The sequence below is a fragment of the Schistosoma mansoni genome, assembly GCF_000237925.1.
Source record: "Schistosoma mansoni, WGS project CABG00000000 data, supercontig 0097, strain Puerto Rico, whole genome shotgun sequence".
In the NCBI taxonomy this organism is placed as follows: Eukaryota; Metazoa; Platyhelminthes; class Trematoda; order Strigeidida; family Schistosomatidae; genus Schistosoma; species Schistosoma mansoni.
The window spans coordinates 111,694-128,237 of record NW_017386031.1 but is presented as its reverse complement, the minus strand read 5'-3'; the positions used below and the strand labels follow the sequence as shown (position 1 = coordinate 128,237).

Sequence of the window (16,544 nt, the reverse complement as noted above, 5' to 3'; positions counted from 1 at the left end):
GGCCTCGCCGAGATCCGAACTCGGGTTGCCGGATTCAGAGTCCGAAGTGCTCACCGCTACACCACGAGGCCACATACTTTATAGAAATTTATGAGGTTTAAATTATTAATACAGTAATACCTAGATCCCTACCTCAGTTACAAGGACTTTTTCGTCCATGTCAGAGAAGGTGCAGTTTTCATACAATAGCAACGTAATTTTAGTATTATATTTCTCTCGGTTCTAAGGTGATTCTAATATGATATTCAGCAAAAGGCCATAGTATTTGTTCACTACGCTGGACCCATTTAAATAGTCCGAGCTAAATGTTTTACATGCCTTTGTGTTACTAAGTATGTAGGATTTGGACGTCTGCGATGTTCAAAGTCACTATATGTATAAATTGGTAGTAAGAACATATCCATGAGGAAGGTACCATTCATAGTATTATTTATTAGCAAAGCGTATCTAGAACAACAACATCACGAACTGATATTAATACAAAAATACAGTGGTCTAAGAAGTTAGGAATTATAGGACAAAGATATGAACAATGACTTCGGGTAAGACTATTCCGAAAGTTCAACTTTACTCAATATTCAACCCGATATAGAAGTGCTTTAAATCATCACAAGTTTTGTTTTCTCTTTATTACTTTTTACTGATATTAGAAGTGGAAACTTTGAAAGATGTACCTTCATCTCAGATCGTCTGTGATTGACTAAAATAAACATATGAATACCTGTTTCAAAATCACTGAGGTCGGGTTGTGGTGTACGTTATTTATACAGACAGATATAAGTAGTATGTATCAATAATTGGAAGTAGGATTCTTACTAACATAAGAGAAACATGGTAGAAGAGAAAGGAAAGCAGAATGAAACCCAGTAGTAACAGGAAAAGGAGAACGATGTAGCGTTTAAAAGACAATTCAAAGAAGATATGCAAATGATCTACTCAATGTATTGTTTTCATATTTTATAAGTGCTGTGTATGATCTTGCTTAATACAATAAATTGGTTTACCGTATCTTAATCTTCGTTCACTACAGTGCTACGTGAACAAAGTAATTATGACTTGGATTTTTCATGTTCTCATCAATAACTGATTCTTATGTCAGTCAAATTTTGAAGTTAGTCTCTTCGTTGTAGTAAATCGTGCTTTTGAGATGGTGGAGATCTGTAGCTTATGTGGATGATTTCAGTGGAGTTTTGTTGCTTGAGCTAGATGGTTGTGCTGATGATGTCGTTTAGAAGAAAGATGAAAGCTCCACGACCAAACCTGTCAGCTTAGACAACAAAACTCCACCAGAAATCATTCTTTTTTAGTGAAATACTTGTAGGTCATTCACTTTCTAGACTGCTAATTAACTGATATGTTTGAAATTTCATAAGTTACTCTTGATCATAACGACAGAATAGACTTTATTGAACATATATAAAGTAAGATCACTGTAAGTTGTCTTTATTGTCCTGGAATTGCCTTGTAGATCAAGTTGGTCGAAGAAATATATAAAGGTACTTGGTAATGGGGATAGGATCTACAATTTTCATATACCAATACTTTCATAGAACCTAGTGCTCCATATAACAAAGTACAGAAAAGGTATGGAATAAGAATGTATAGTCAAACGATTCTATTACTGAAATTTTTAGAACTATTTATATTTATGAGTGCGGGATCGTGGATGTGCACTGCTAAGGAGTCCCGTAATAGGACGAAACGACCGTCCAGGTTTTCCATGGTGATCTAGCTTCAATTGACTCATGATTTCACCTATGAAAATACTGAAATCTCCACGAAACCCCTTCTGATCTATTTATGACTAATCAAAAAATAACTTTTATATTTATTTGTTTGAATCAATAAATATCGATACAAAGGGGCACCGAATACATATGTGCCACATAAGTCACTTGGTTAATGTGTGGGCTATGATACTGTCCGGGTATCCAGACTGAAACAAGTGGTGTTCGTAGGGGACTACACCCAGATCATTTAACCTAAAGGTCTGATCCACAAGACAGTTGAACAACATTATGAGATGTAGCCGGGTGACCAACAATTGGTCCATACGCCGCTTGTTCCTTCGGCATACTGGATCCTATGTTCACTATTGGTTTCGAATCAAGAATTGCCAACTCCTCTAGGTGGACTCTCTGTGTCCACTAACCCGGTTAAAGCGCCAGACATTCGCCTTTCCTCCTCTCAATTTCGTAAAAACACCCCCACCTTGATAAGGCAGTGAATAGGACTTCTCGGACAATGACTGTATACGTGTAGCCATGTGAAAGTAATTCGAGAGGGAGAGCTGAATCTTCCCACCTTCAGCCGTACCAGGTAAATGTAATCATAAATTGACAAATTCTTCCTGTTTTAATTTAATCATTTATTCGAATATACAATAAATGGACATTATTTGAATTCTTGAGTAATCAAGAAACACCTTTTAATTTACAAGCATTATAATGAAAGATGGATAGTGGCTGGCAATGGAATCTAGGAAGCACGTTTCGTCCTATTTTGAGACTCGTCAGCTGAATGTACCTGCATCTCAGACTTGTTGATGTTCACTCTGCGATGGACTCGAACCCAATACCTTTCGCTTCAATCGCCATCGCGTTATTCACTTAGCTACTGAGTCCTGATAGCCATTTGCTTGTGCATGAACTGAAGTTATTATGATCAGATTTGTATAATTAACCATCAGTAATTTACAGATATTATAGTTATTCCTGGAAGTCTGCCAAAAATTTACTACTTTATTAACCAATATCATTTATTGGTGACTTTTCAACCAACCAAATGAATGCACGTAATATCGTTTCTCAAGGTCAATGTACATACACTTCCGCTAACTTTAAATAAACAATAATTAGTCAATATTTTATCGATTTAACCTTAAATAGCCTCTTAACCAAGGTTATCTGAGATGGTATATTTCACTAGTCTTAATATCCCAATTCTACGTAAACCATATTATGGTGTGTTATTGATGTTGACAGATATAAGTAGTATGTATCATCCATCGAAAGTGAAATGCCTGGAGATAGAAGGTTAAGAAGATCGAAGAAAAGAGGACGAGAATAGAGAATGATTGATATGGAAACGAAGGATTTGATGTATAATTGTACTGAATTAAATGTAATTCAATTCCTTTGGGGGTTCCTATCAAGAAAGTTTCTATATAGACATATAGATATATCATTATATAGTATAGATAGAATATGGGTAGCGTTGGAATTCAGGACGCATGTTTCGTCTTACCTGGAGCTCTTCAGCTGGATGTATTTGCATCCGAGTTGATGTTCAACTTGGTATTTGAACCCAGTACCCTACAGTTCAAGCGCCAATGCGTGAACCACTTAGCTACTGAGCTCAGACAGTCACTCACTTTGCAGTATGTATAAACTTTAATTTTATGGATTCCTCAATTGAACGTAAATTCTGATGTGCAGTTACATCTAGCTGACGTGTCCCAATTAGGAAGAAATGTGTATCCTAGATTCCACTCCTAGCCACATTCCATCTATTCTATATAAACTTGTGTCATAAAAGCTATATTGAGACAATCTACAGAAGATCCACATGTCCCAATCAGGATTGATCATTGATCGCAAAAATATGAAGTGGAACTGAAGCGACGACAAAACTAGTTTACGGATAATTCGCATTGCATACACTGAAGGCTGAACTGTCCTCGCGAATACCGAAAACGTATGTGAAATGCAAATGAAAATAACTTATTCATGGAACCTGTAACGAATTCAACAACAAAATCAAATAATGTGTGGCCCTAAAAAGGATCTTTGACGGTCTATCGGTTTCAATTCCGTGCTCATTCATCCTTTGAGGTTTTCCAACTTCCGATTGCCATATGTCCTCCATAGTTATCTAATGAGAAAAACGCAAGATTCTCAGTTTGTAACTGAAATACGAACGTACCGTTTTATCCGTCATACCAAGTTTCGAGACGGCGTGTCTTTGTTGCACTCCCGTAACTGCACTACATATTGGACAATGAAATCCAGTGAATTGCGGTTGTGGGTCCCAACCACAGAACAAATGAAACGTACAGTTGCAGCTACAAACAATCCACTTTCTTCCTTCAACATTTTAATTTGGTGGCTGAGTATGATGGAATACATCACAATCCGCTGGGATCAGCATTTTCATCTATGTTGTCTCTGTCAACGAATCCTTCAGAGTTTGCTGAAACAACAGCTGATCTCATATCCATCGGTAAAACGTCCCGTTCGATGCTTCAATAACTGAAGGGCAGTTATGAAAACTAAGAAAGATTGTCAGATTTGAAAATTTCTATTTAACTGTCCACGTTTCGAGTGAATGTTAGACGGATGAATAGTTGTATTATTTCAAGTCGCAGCCTTTGAGATTCGAATTTAAGGTCGATCTCACTCAAATAATGACTTACCCTTGTGATTGTATTACGAATCATGCGTAAACGACAAAAAATGTGATGCAATTTTGAATGTACTCCCGTGATTGAAGTAGCTATCTCTGGTGGGTCGTCCGCGACATTACCAACCAACATTCGATTGTTAGTTGAGCTCTTGAAGAATGACAGAAATCATGATAGCACAGCCAAAGTTTCACGACTTATAAGGGATATGCAAACAGGTATTGCCATTAGATTCATGTCCAAATACATGATCTGATACAAAACAAAATTTTCGTTACTGATTTGCAGGTCCCGTCAAAACTTACCACATCAAGGAAACAATATGTTGGGTTTATATGGTCGGAAGTTGAAAAGAATAATACTGAGGACCATTTTCTTTTTCGGTCTGATACTCGCAAAACCGAACAAGTGACGTGATATGAGACTTAAGTTTGGTATAATCAACTACCACTCACAGTATTATTAAGCATATTGCTTACCTGGAAGATTGACCCGCGAAAATAATTTATGACGCATGTTAAAAAAGTCTTTAGGATTCAGGCATTTTCAGTAAGATTGTTACGCAAAGTGTAAAACATTGAAAGCTGCTGTTCCCGAATTCAGAAGAGGTCGAACGGTTTCGAACTCTACGTCAGTTAACCTGAGCATACAAGAATTATTGTTGTGCCTCAGGCAATTAAATTCATGTTTATGATGCACATTCACTCGAACAACAGTCCAGTCAATACACTTACAATAAATAAAGGCCAGATATTGACTCTTTATAATAGCCCTTTGGCAGAAATATAATAGCACCGATCAACTAACCTTCTCCGTCTAATAGACTGTGCGGATCCATTGAGTGTTGTAGCACCATTTCTCCAACATACAAATGCTATATATTGCTTCTGATTCTTGTAGAAATCAGAATCATGAACAGCGTAATCGCTGTATGTTCCCCTTTTGTAATCTCCGATAGCGCACTCTAATGTACTTAGGAACACGTTATCGGTGTCCGTAGCAGAATTCGAAATAATGCATCTAGTAACTGAAGGGTAGTTATGAAAACTAACAAAGATTGTCAGATGTGAAAATTTCTATTTACCTGCCCGCGTTTCCAGTGAACATTAGACGTATGAATAGTTGTATTATTTCAAATAGCAGCCTTTGCTATTCAAATTTAAGGTTAATCTCACTCAAATAATGACTTACTCTTGTGATTGTATTACGAATCATGCGTAAACGATATAAAATGTGATGCAAAAATCACCTTGTTGTAAATGATGATCAATGAATGTTGACTGACATTCCTATCCACATACAAAAAAGGTCGAAAGTAGTTTAACTACTGATTATTATTAAGTAGTGTAGTTGAAACATAAAAAGAACAAACAGGAGATAAATTAAATTGATTTGCACAAAATAGATTTCACATCAAAATTATCAGTTAATCAGAAGAGGTTTTGTGGAGATTTCAGTATTTTCATAGTTGAAATCGTGAGTCAATTGAAACTATACCACCATGGAAAACCTGGAAGCATTAGACAGCCTTTTCGTCCTACTGTGGGACTTTCGAGGCGGGATCGTGGATGCGCACTGCTGAGGAGTCCCACATTAGGACAAAACGGCCGTCCAGTGTTTCCAGGTTTTCCATGGTGGTCTAGCTTCGATTTACTCATGATTTCAACTATCAGTTGCCTCCAGTTTTTAAAGAGACAAGACACAGTGATAACAAACGAAAATGAACAGAAAGGAGAACTAAATAAAGGGGGCCTGTTTGAACATCTGGGCTACCTGTCCCTGTGATCTAGATATTTCAACAAGTTATCTAATTTTGTTTGTTTTAATACATCATTATGGCTATTAAATGCATAACCCATTCAGGTGCGTTGCTGAAAGGTGTACAAATTTTCGTTGTATTAGTTACAAAGGCCCAACTAGAGATATCTTGGTTGCTGGCAATATGCCGCGAAACGAACGTACTTTGTTCAGATTTCGATTGACTGGACTGCTAACTACTAACTGGCGATCAATCAATATTTGTCGTCAGGATTGATGATGAAATAAGAAACGGAAACTTGTTGAAATACATTGTGTTGAGAATTCTATATTGTACCAAAAATATAATATTGAATAAAGCTATTAATAATAGTAACTAACGGACATAATCAGAATTACGAAAACAAGACTGATTGGTCTTGAGTTTGAATCTCGTGAGGCGGGATCGTGGATGCGCACTGCCACTGAGGGGTCCCACATTAGGACGAAACGGCTATCCAGTGCTTCCAGGTTTTCCATGGTGGTGTAGCTTCAATTGATTCATGATCTCAACTATATAAAACAAAATAATCGTCTAAAAAATTTGTTCCACAAAGTAGAATCATGGAACACAACAGTCATTATTCCATACAAATAACATAGATAAAATGCGATTAAAGGGATTCTCAACAAATGCAAAGAAGTATTCTTTAGAACGTCAAACACATCAAGAACAATGTCATTCATACGAAACACAAAATACCGAGGGATTCATAAACTAATTGCGTCTATAATATAAAATGCTCAAACTGTGACACAATGTACATGGGACAAATATCTCGAGAGACCAAGGTTATAATATCGTAGAGTATCCATTTGACCACTGAGAAATCCAAAAGACATCAACTCCGTTTGATGCCGGCTCAGTGGTCTGGAGGTGAAGCGTTCACGTTCGAGACAGATAGATCCTGGGTTCGAATCGGGATCGTGGATGCTCACTGCTAAGGAGTCCTATACTAGGACAAAACGGGCGTCCAGTAATTCCCGGTTTTCCACGATGGTCTAACTTCAATTGACTAATGATTTCAACCATTAAATCCAAAAAACTTGAAAAATCTCCGGCCATATGTCTACACATAACATAACACAGAAATCGTTCAGGGAAATTTAAAAATCGAAAAGACTTCCCAAAGAAGAAAGAATTCACATAAAATGCATTCCACCTGTTCGACCAGGAATGTAGAGTTAAGAAAATAATGTGACTTGACTCTAACACCGTCTCTCTTCAAACCAACATAGTTAACATTCAACAAAGCAAGATTATTTAACCGAGTTTGTAGTGTGTAGCACTATGTTACGCCCTCATGAGTTATTTTATCTAAGTCATTCTTTCTTCTTGAGTCACATTTTGACCTTTCCATTCATTTGCTTATGAGGTTAACACGTGTGTATCGTTTTCCATATACACCACATATATTTAACTTATTTTTGTCTGGCTAGAAATAGTGAGTCACGCTTTATCAAAGTGAGTTGGTACGGTTGGCTTCATTGTTTCTCAGTCCATATTAGGCTTCTTATTACCGTTATCACTCAAACAGGGTAAGCCTAGGTGTCATATACAATATTAAACGGAAGATTTATGTTCATGGCATAATAGTTCGTTCACTCAAATGGATCAGAAGTCTACTAGAAGTTACCATATATAAGTTAAGGTTTTTGGAAATTCTAGTTTGCTACAACTTTGTAAATTTAGCGTTATGAGGATTGTTGAGTTTTAGTGAAATCATGAAACTATCATTACTGGATCACCACTGAAAACCTGGAAGTACCGAACGGCCGTTTAGTCGTTGTATAAGACTATTCAACAGTGAGCATCTATGTTCTCGCAACCGAGAATCGAATCCAAAACATTCAGTCTCGTGCGCGAACGATTGAGCTGTAGACGAATGAGCTGGCATCTAATGGCATCAGTATCTAACCACAATCAATCTACGGTACTGAGCGACCATCTTACATTGCCTTTAGTGAGTAACTTCCTCACATCCGATATGATTGATATTCACTGGTCATGACTTCTCACTAGAACTCCGGGAAATTTTTTGTCGAATCTAGTATCTAATGAGAATAGGATAATTTTCCGTATGGGATTGTGGAGATTGTTGAAGTTCATTTTAATCATATAATAATCTAAGTTAGCACACCACTGGGAACCTGGTAACACTAGACGACTGTTTCGTTCTAGTGTGGGACTCTTAAGCCGTGCTCATCTACGATACCTCACGTGGGACTCGAGGCTGTACCTTCGGTCTTGAGCGTAAATGCTTAATAAAACGCCTGTTCAGTGCTTCCAGATATTCAATAGTGGCTTAACACTAATCAGTTCATGCTTTCAATAAAATCCAACAATCATTACAATCCCATACTGACAATAGAGCATAACGTTCAGTGTAATAAATGCCAGATGATCTAAACTGGAACTGATTAGCATAAATAATGATAACAATCACCAAATCACACTCGGTTGATAGCCTTTAGTGAATATTTCATCATAAATAAATTGTAAAGAATAAATGTGAAGATGATTAAATTGAACGAACGTCAAGACAGTTCTATTGTACGAAGCTGAAAGGTGGAGAACTACTACAACCATCACCAAGAAGGTACAAATATTTATAAACAGTTGTTTACGCAAAATACTCAACATTCACTGGCCGGATACTATCAGCAACAGCGTTTTATGGGAGAGGACAAACCAGCTTCCAGCTGAAGAGGAAATTAAGAAAAGACGTTGGAAGTCGATCGAACATACATTGAGGAAATCACTAATGTGCATCACGAGTCAAGCCCTAACTTGGAATCCTGAAGGGAAGCGGTAAAGAGGAAGATCAAAGAACACATTACGCCGGGAAATAGAAGCAGATATGAAAAGGATGAATAACAACTGGAAAGGATTGCCCAGGACAGAATTGGATGGAGAATGCTGGTGAGCGGCTTATGCTCCTCCACGAGGGGTAGCAGGCTTAAGTAAAGTAAGTAAGATTAAATTGAAATGCTTATAATCCTAATTAATATTACCAAGATACCTAATATATAGAATTGTGATCAATGTAAATTTCGGAATATGTAGGAACGGAGATTAATGAATCTATTCATATCCTTAGAGGTATATCTGTAGTATATGCTACTGATGTTGACAGATATAAGTAGTATGTGTCATCAATCGAAAACGAAATGCCTGGCGATAAAAGGCTAAGAAGATCAAAGAAAAGTGAACGAGAACAGAGAATGATTGGTATGGAAATGAAAGAACAATGAAATCTGACACGACTGATTGACATTTTACAAATGAAGTCTTTACCATATGGATCTTAGATTTTGCGAAGTGATTCTGTAATCCTATGTTCCAATGCATTTAACTGTTCCCACTTATGTTTTTGTTAACCACATATCTATCAAGTAAGTAAAAACGGATAAAATTAAAAACTTAAATGTTATATATTTAATAAAGATTGAATAGCATTGTGGTGTAGGTTACTTATATCAACATAAGTAGTATATTAAGATGGTCAGGCAGAGGATGTATTTCAGTAGAAGATCGATAATGAAAGAACAGGAACGAAACGCAATTGGTATAAAAAGCCTGAACAATAATAATCACAGACGATGGATTGATATTTGCAGAAGGAATGGTGAAGGTTGAGACCATGGATTGATAGTTTGCAAATTAACTATTTACCACATAGTTCTCATATTTTAGTGAGATATTCTGTAATTTTGTGCCTGAATAAATTCGATTGTCTCCACTAGTGTTCTTGTTCACTAAAGTATCATCTGTAGAAATGTACTTATCAGTCAGTCTTTATTATGAGACAGCTATCCATCGGAGACAAAAGGTGAGCACTGTGAGAATTATGCATTACCACTATTGAATGTTGGATAAGTGATCATACTTACGCCTGTTACTCCCAATGGAGCATAGGCCGCCGACCAGCATTCTCCAACCCACTCTGTTCTGGGCCTTCTTTTCTAGTTCTATCCAGTTTTTGTTCATTCTTCTCATGTCTGTCTCCATTTCTCAGCGTAATGTGTTCTTTGATCTTCCTCTTCTCCTTTGACCTTCAGGATTCCATGTGAGGGCTTGCCTTGTGACGCAGTTGGGTGATTTCCTCAATGTGTGTCCTATCCACTTCCAGCGCTTCTTCCTGATTTCTTCCTCCTTCGGAATCTGGTTTATTGTCTCCCACAGTAGGTTGTTGCTGATAGTGTCTAGCCGACGGATCCGAAGTATCCTGCTAAACAACTGTTAATAAACATCTGTATCTTCTGGATGGTGGCCTTCGTACTTCTCCAAGTCTCCACTCCATACAGTAGAATTGTCTTGACATTCGTATTGAAAATTCAGATCTTTCTGTTGGTTGATAGATAGTTGTTTTGAGTTGCAGATATTCTCCAGTTGGTAATATGCTGCTCTTGCTTTACCGATCCACGCCTTCACATCTGCATCAGATCCACCGTGTTCATCAATGATGCTGCCCAGATATGTGATGGTTTCCACATACTCCAAAGCTTCTCCGTCAAGCGTAATTCGACTGCTGCATGATGTATTGTATCGGAGAGTCTTGCTTTTCCCTTTGTTTATAATGAGACCTACTGCTGCTGAGGCTACTGCTACACTGGTTGTCTTCTCCTGCATTTGTTGCTGCGTGTGTGGTAGAAGAGTCAAATCATCTGCGAAGTCTAAATCGTCCGGCTGCATTCTAGCTGTTCATTGTATCCCGTGCTTCCCTCCAGATGTTGATGTCTTCATGATCCAGTCTATCACCAGGATAAATAGAAAGAGTGAGAGTAAGCAACCTTGCCTAACAAATGCTTTCTCGTAGTCAATGAAGTTGATGTAGAGTGATCTGCATCATAAGTATTCACACACAGGACCGAATGACCTGGATTACATTCCCAACTAAAGGATAATATATACCTACTGTTGAGTAGTCTTATACTATTAAAGAACAGTTATCTAGTTCCTTCTAGTTTCTGATGATAGTCTAATTGAAATCAGTTCGTCATTTAAATTATTAAAATAAATAAATGAAAAAGAAAAGAAGAAAAGAATGGAAGTTCTAATGATGACCTACTGATGGTTTCATCACCTCAGTTATCAATGTTCTTTGTTGATTAAAAAGGTACTCGTATGATCGTATGATTATATGATCTATATAGTACTACTACTAAATTCTTTATTAGTACTAACTTACAAACTATACATCATTGCCAAATTTTTTTTAAAATAATAATGTTATATCTTCATAGTTGATAAGATGTTCGTAAGAGATAATATTGAGTCAACGGCGAGACTATATTGTATGGATGACCTTTGAATGAGTCTGATGTAACCTTGAGAAAGATTAGCCAATCAGGAAACAGTCAGTATAGAGTAAGTATAGATATTATACAAAACCAAGGAATTAGAGTGGATACACTCTTTCGACATTGTTCAAAATCTTGTCAAGGTAAGAGAGAGGTTCAAAGGTTCTAAAATCGTAATGCATAAGGTAGAGTAACTCATCCATACGACTCCCTAATGGCCGGTCTGTGGAGCCATGATAAGGTCACAAAAACTATCTCAGCCTCGACCACTTATCTTCATTATTGTTTGTGTGTTCTCCGGTTGTGTAAGTTTGTCCTTTTTATCACTCATATATCTCTACAATATTCATACCACTGAACAACTGAAGCTTCAGTATAATCTGCGATTATTGCATCCAATGTTACTGGTGTTTTTATCATTCAGTTCGCGGCAATTATTATAATATGCCTTAGTCTCAATCTGGATCGAACGAAACAAGTTCCTTTTCTCGCAAACGTCTTCCTTCAAAATGTTACATCGAAGGACAACATCAGGGTAGTCTACACAAGGTCTACAAGTCATTTAATTACCGCAATTACAAATAAAGGAACTTCTTAGTAGTCTTATTTATTGTAGCCGCTTAATTGTTACGTCTTCTCTAAAATTCTCTGTGAACCGATTGTACATGAGCATCAGCTACTGAAATCGGCGCCGTGACTTTAAGATTCCTCAAACGCTTCTGATTGGCTCGTCCATAAATTATAATCTCGCCACATTCATTAATTTGATAAGTATCAGTAAGATTACAATTCATAGGCGATCTATGAGAGACTTTAGAGTGACCTTGAGAAAGATCATCTACTTATTAAAGTCAAAACATAGTTATACATTAATATGAGCAATTAAGATAAGAATAGTAAGCTGAAAGTTATAGTTAGTAAGTAGGGTTAGAATTTCCATCACTAAATGACAATAGCTATCATGTAAAAATGCTACTTAACCATATGGATAGATGAACTTCGTCTCAAATTTCATATAAATTTCATTACTTACTTACTTACTTACGCCTGTTACCCCTCAAGTAGGAGCATAGGCCGCCCACGAGCATTCTCCATCCAACCCCGTCCTGGGCAATCCTTTCCAGTTCTATCCAGTTAACATTCATCCTCAATGTGTTCTTTGGTCTTCCTCTTTTCTGCTTCCCTTCAGGATTCCAAGTTAGGGATTGTCCTCGTGATGCAGTTTGATGATTTCTTCAATGTATGTCCCACCCACCACTTCCATCATCTTTTCTTAATTTCTTCTTCAGCTGGAAGCTGATTTGTCCTCTCCCACAGAAGGCTGTTGCTGATGGTATCCAACAAGTGAATGTTGAGTATTTTGCGTAAACAACTATTTATAAATACTTGTACCTTCTTGGTGATGGTTGTAGTAGATTTCCGTGTTACAGCTCCGTACAGTAGAACTGTCTTGACTTTCGTATTGAAGATTCTCACTTTGAAGTTAGTTGACAGTTGTTTTGAGTTCCATATGTTCTGTAGTTTAAAATTCATTATGCATATACCCCCGCCATCACATTAATAAATGATTCTCACAACTTTCACATTTGTACCCTTTAAATCTGTCTTCAGATAATATTAAAGCCAATGAATTAAAGCCAATAATTTGTTCAATGATTACCAATGTAATAACAATATGTACTAGTAATCATGAACTATGAGTTCTATATTGAAGTTTGGATATGATTACTGTCAAAGATAATTTCATGACATACTAATTCTCTCTATATATATTGGACGAAGAAATGTGTACCTCTCAACATGTTAAGAGAACATGTATTGATAACTCTTAAACTAATCACCATCTATTTTTTCCTTAATAATTACGGTCGAACTGTTGTTAGGACGAAAGGGAAAACCACAGTAGTTTTAATGTTAGCCGTAATATAGAAGAATGTCGGTGAGATTATAGTTTATGAACGACCCTGGACCGACGCTAACCTGACCTTGAGAGTGTCCACCTAATAACTAGAACCAAATAAGGGTTATAAGCTTGTGTGAGGAATCAGAATCATAATTTACAGTTGATGGTTAAGGTTAGAAATTAGGTTTAGGGTTCTCATCACAAACTGACACCAGATATTGTTATATCGATTGCTTGAGTGCCCACTTGATATATGACGTTATACGACCGCCAATTGGAGAGCAGTGAATTTATTGATCGCCCAATGATACACAGAAAACCTCATGAGCAGTCTTGAGTACTTATCAGTCCTGCTATCTGCCTAGCCCAGACAGTTAAGTCCAGAACACCAATAACAGCCTCTGCAATATGAATCATTATTACTGTCAAACATACTGGGTTTATTTACCAAACAAACTGACCACATCGTACCATAAAATAGGAAATAATATTTGTACAAGATTTGACTAAATGTGGCTGTGAATAGGGGGAACAGTAATCAATAGACTGGGGATAACTCAAGAATGGTAAATCGTGTAGTAATAGTCTATGGGTCAAAATAGAGCTCATAACAAAAGGAACATGAATATGAATAGTAAAGTTACTTAGCAATTATACAATAGGAAATATATACATATCACATCGGTTTATAAAGTCTTCAAAGTTAACATTCCTAATTCTCCACGGGATACAACAACTATAATGCTGAAATTCTATTTAGCCAAACAGACGAGTGAATTTCACGCCAAAATCTGAGACCTGTTATCTTATACCTAGTTGATTCGTCCATAAATTATAGTCTCGCCGGAATATCATTCAAATATAATAAAAATGAAAAAGTGATTATCAGACAGAAGTCGAATGTAATGATTACTGACTGTATATACAAATAAGAGACAATCTATTATCACAATGATTCATTCATAAAGTTAATCTAATTATATTCCGAAACTACTGATTGAATCTATGTACACTACACATGAAATAGACAAAACCAAATGACATAGAATTAATGTAGATCTATCGGTTAAGTGCTCTGGCGCGAGACTGGTAGGTCTTGGGTTCGAATCTCGTGAGACGGGATCGTGGATGCTCACTGCTGAGGAGTCCCACAATAGGACAAAATGGCCGTTCAGTGCTTTCAGGTTTTCTTTGGTGGTCTAGCTTCAATTGACTCAGGCTTTCGACTATGATAATGTAGATGACATTGAATTTCAGGAGAAACTTGATTACCGACTATTCAATAATTTGAAATTTCAAACTTTCATACAAATTTTATGGTTGAAATCATGAATCATTTGAAGATAGACTACCATGGAAAACCTGGAAGCACTTTTTCACTGCCGTTTCGTCCTATTGTGAAACTCCTTAGTAGTGCGCATTCAATTATTAAAATTTTGCTCAGAGAATATTCAATCTGACTAATATTTTGTCTGTCCTACTACCTTTTCATATACTTTCAAGTAAATCAAATCATTCTACTACATGGGGCGGAGACGTGGAAAACTACGAAAATCATCATCCAGAAGATACAAGTGTTTATTATCAGTTGTCTACGCAAGATATTTCGGATCCGTTGGCCAGACAATATCAGCAACAAGTTACTGTGGGAGACACCAAACCAGATTCCAGTGGAGGAAGAAATCAGAAAGAAGCACTGGAAATGGATAAGGCACACATTGAGGAAATCACCCAATTGCGTCACAAGACAAGCCCTCACATGGAATCTTGAAGGCCAAAGGAGAAGAGGAAGACCAAAGAACACATTACGCCGAGAAACGAGGACCGACATGAGTAGAATGAACAAAAATTGGATAGAACTAGAAAGGAAGGTCCAGGACAAAGTGGGTTGGAGAATGCTGGTCGGCGGCCTATGCTCCATTGGGAGTAACAGGCGTAAGTAAGTAAATCAAATCATCCTGGTGAACAACACTACTGAAATATAATTTTAAATGGAACTTATAATGAAACCATTAAAATGAATCACTAATAAGTAAAAATCCTTCTATGTCTTTAGATCCTAATCAAAATCTTGTGCTTAGTTCATCAGTCAAAATTCGGATGATATTTGAAAGATTCAATAGTGATCTTGTAGTGTTTATATGAATTAATGATTCTTTTGTACCTGATGGCTGCTTCATTTTGAATTCCAAATACAATACATTGGATCTTACTTATCTAGCACTTCTTAAATAAATTGTGCTATTTCTGGGATTCCTAATTTGTACTATAATTCAAGTACTTCAAACTATCACAGATCTTTAGAAACTTTAACCAGTTACTAACATCGAAACAGGGTTATATCTAAGTGTTAGAAATTAGATCTAGGAGTTAGAGTTAGAACTTAGAGTTAAAAACTAAAGTTAGGGTTTACATCAGGGCCTGAATGTAACTGTAGTGTCTAAATGCTATTTAGCTCTTTGGATGGATAAATTTCTCGACAAAATGTAAGATTCGCTATCTTAAATCTGATTGATTCATTCATAAGTTGTAGTTCAGCCGAGTAGTCAGAAACCAAGTATCTATTATTACTCCTTCCAACCACTCAGTCTGACTAAGCCCAAACAGGATATCATCAATCTTTAAAGCATATTAGATTTCATACACTTGTAGTGAACTGCGTTTTTGACGAGAACGCGATTGGTATAATGGAAACAATTATTATTATAACCAATTGTATCGGTGGTTGTTTTACTGTACTTCTTTGTTTAACTGTACCAAAGACACTTTTCCTTCCGTTGCTTACTCTCGGCAGTTCCGCCCCTAAACTTTGGCACGTCTCGGTATTTTTTCGATACCACGAGATCGCCAACAAATATATCTTATTGCAACCATTAACAGCTTTCTGGTTTTTGGCCTACCGAGGGATCCAAGTCGATATCTGGCACGTAATCTTCCTGTAGTGGTGATCATAGTCAACCGCGACTCGACGCCATCTATACACTAAATATCAGATCGCACAGTAAACCAAATAAGAAATCTTACTTTAAACGCTATAATGTTATAAGTGGCAAAGAGCGAAGTAAACAGTACACAATGGATTAAAGAACAGTAAGACGAATAAAGACAGTTTGTAGGTTCCCTATGGGCTGGAAATAG

At 36.8% G+C, this 16,544-nt stretch overlaps 1 non-coding gene across 1 annotated transcript; it reads right to left on the bottom strand.

Moving 5' to 3' along the window:
- Positions 1–71, bottom strand: Smp_tRNA_02301_Gln_CTG.1.1. Its single transcript has one exon. It is a non-coding gene (tRNA).
- Positions 72–16,544: the final 16,473 nt, after the last annotated feature.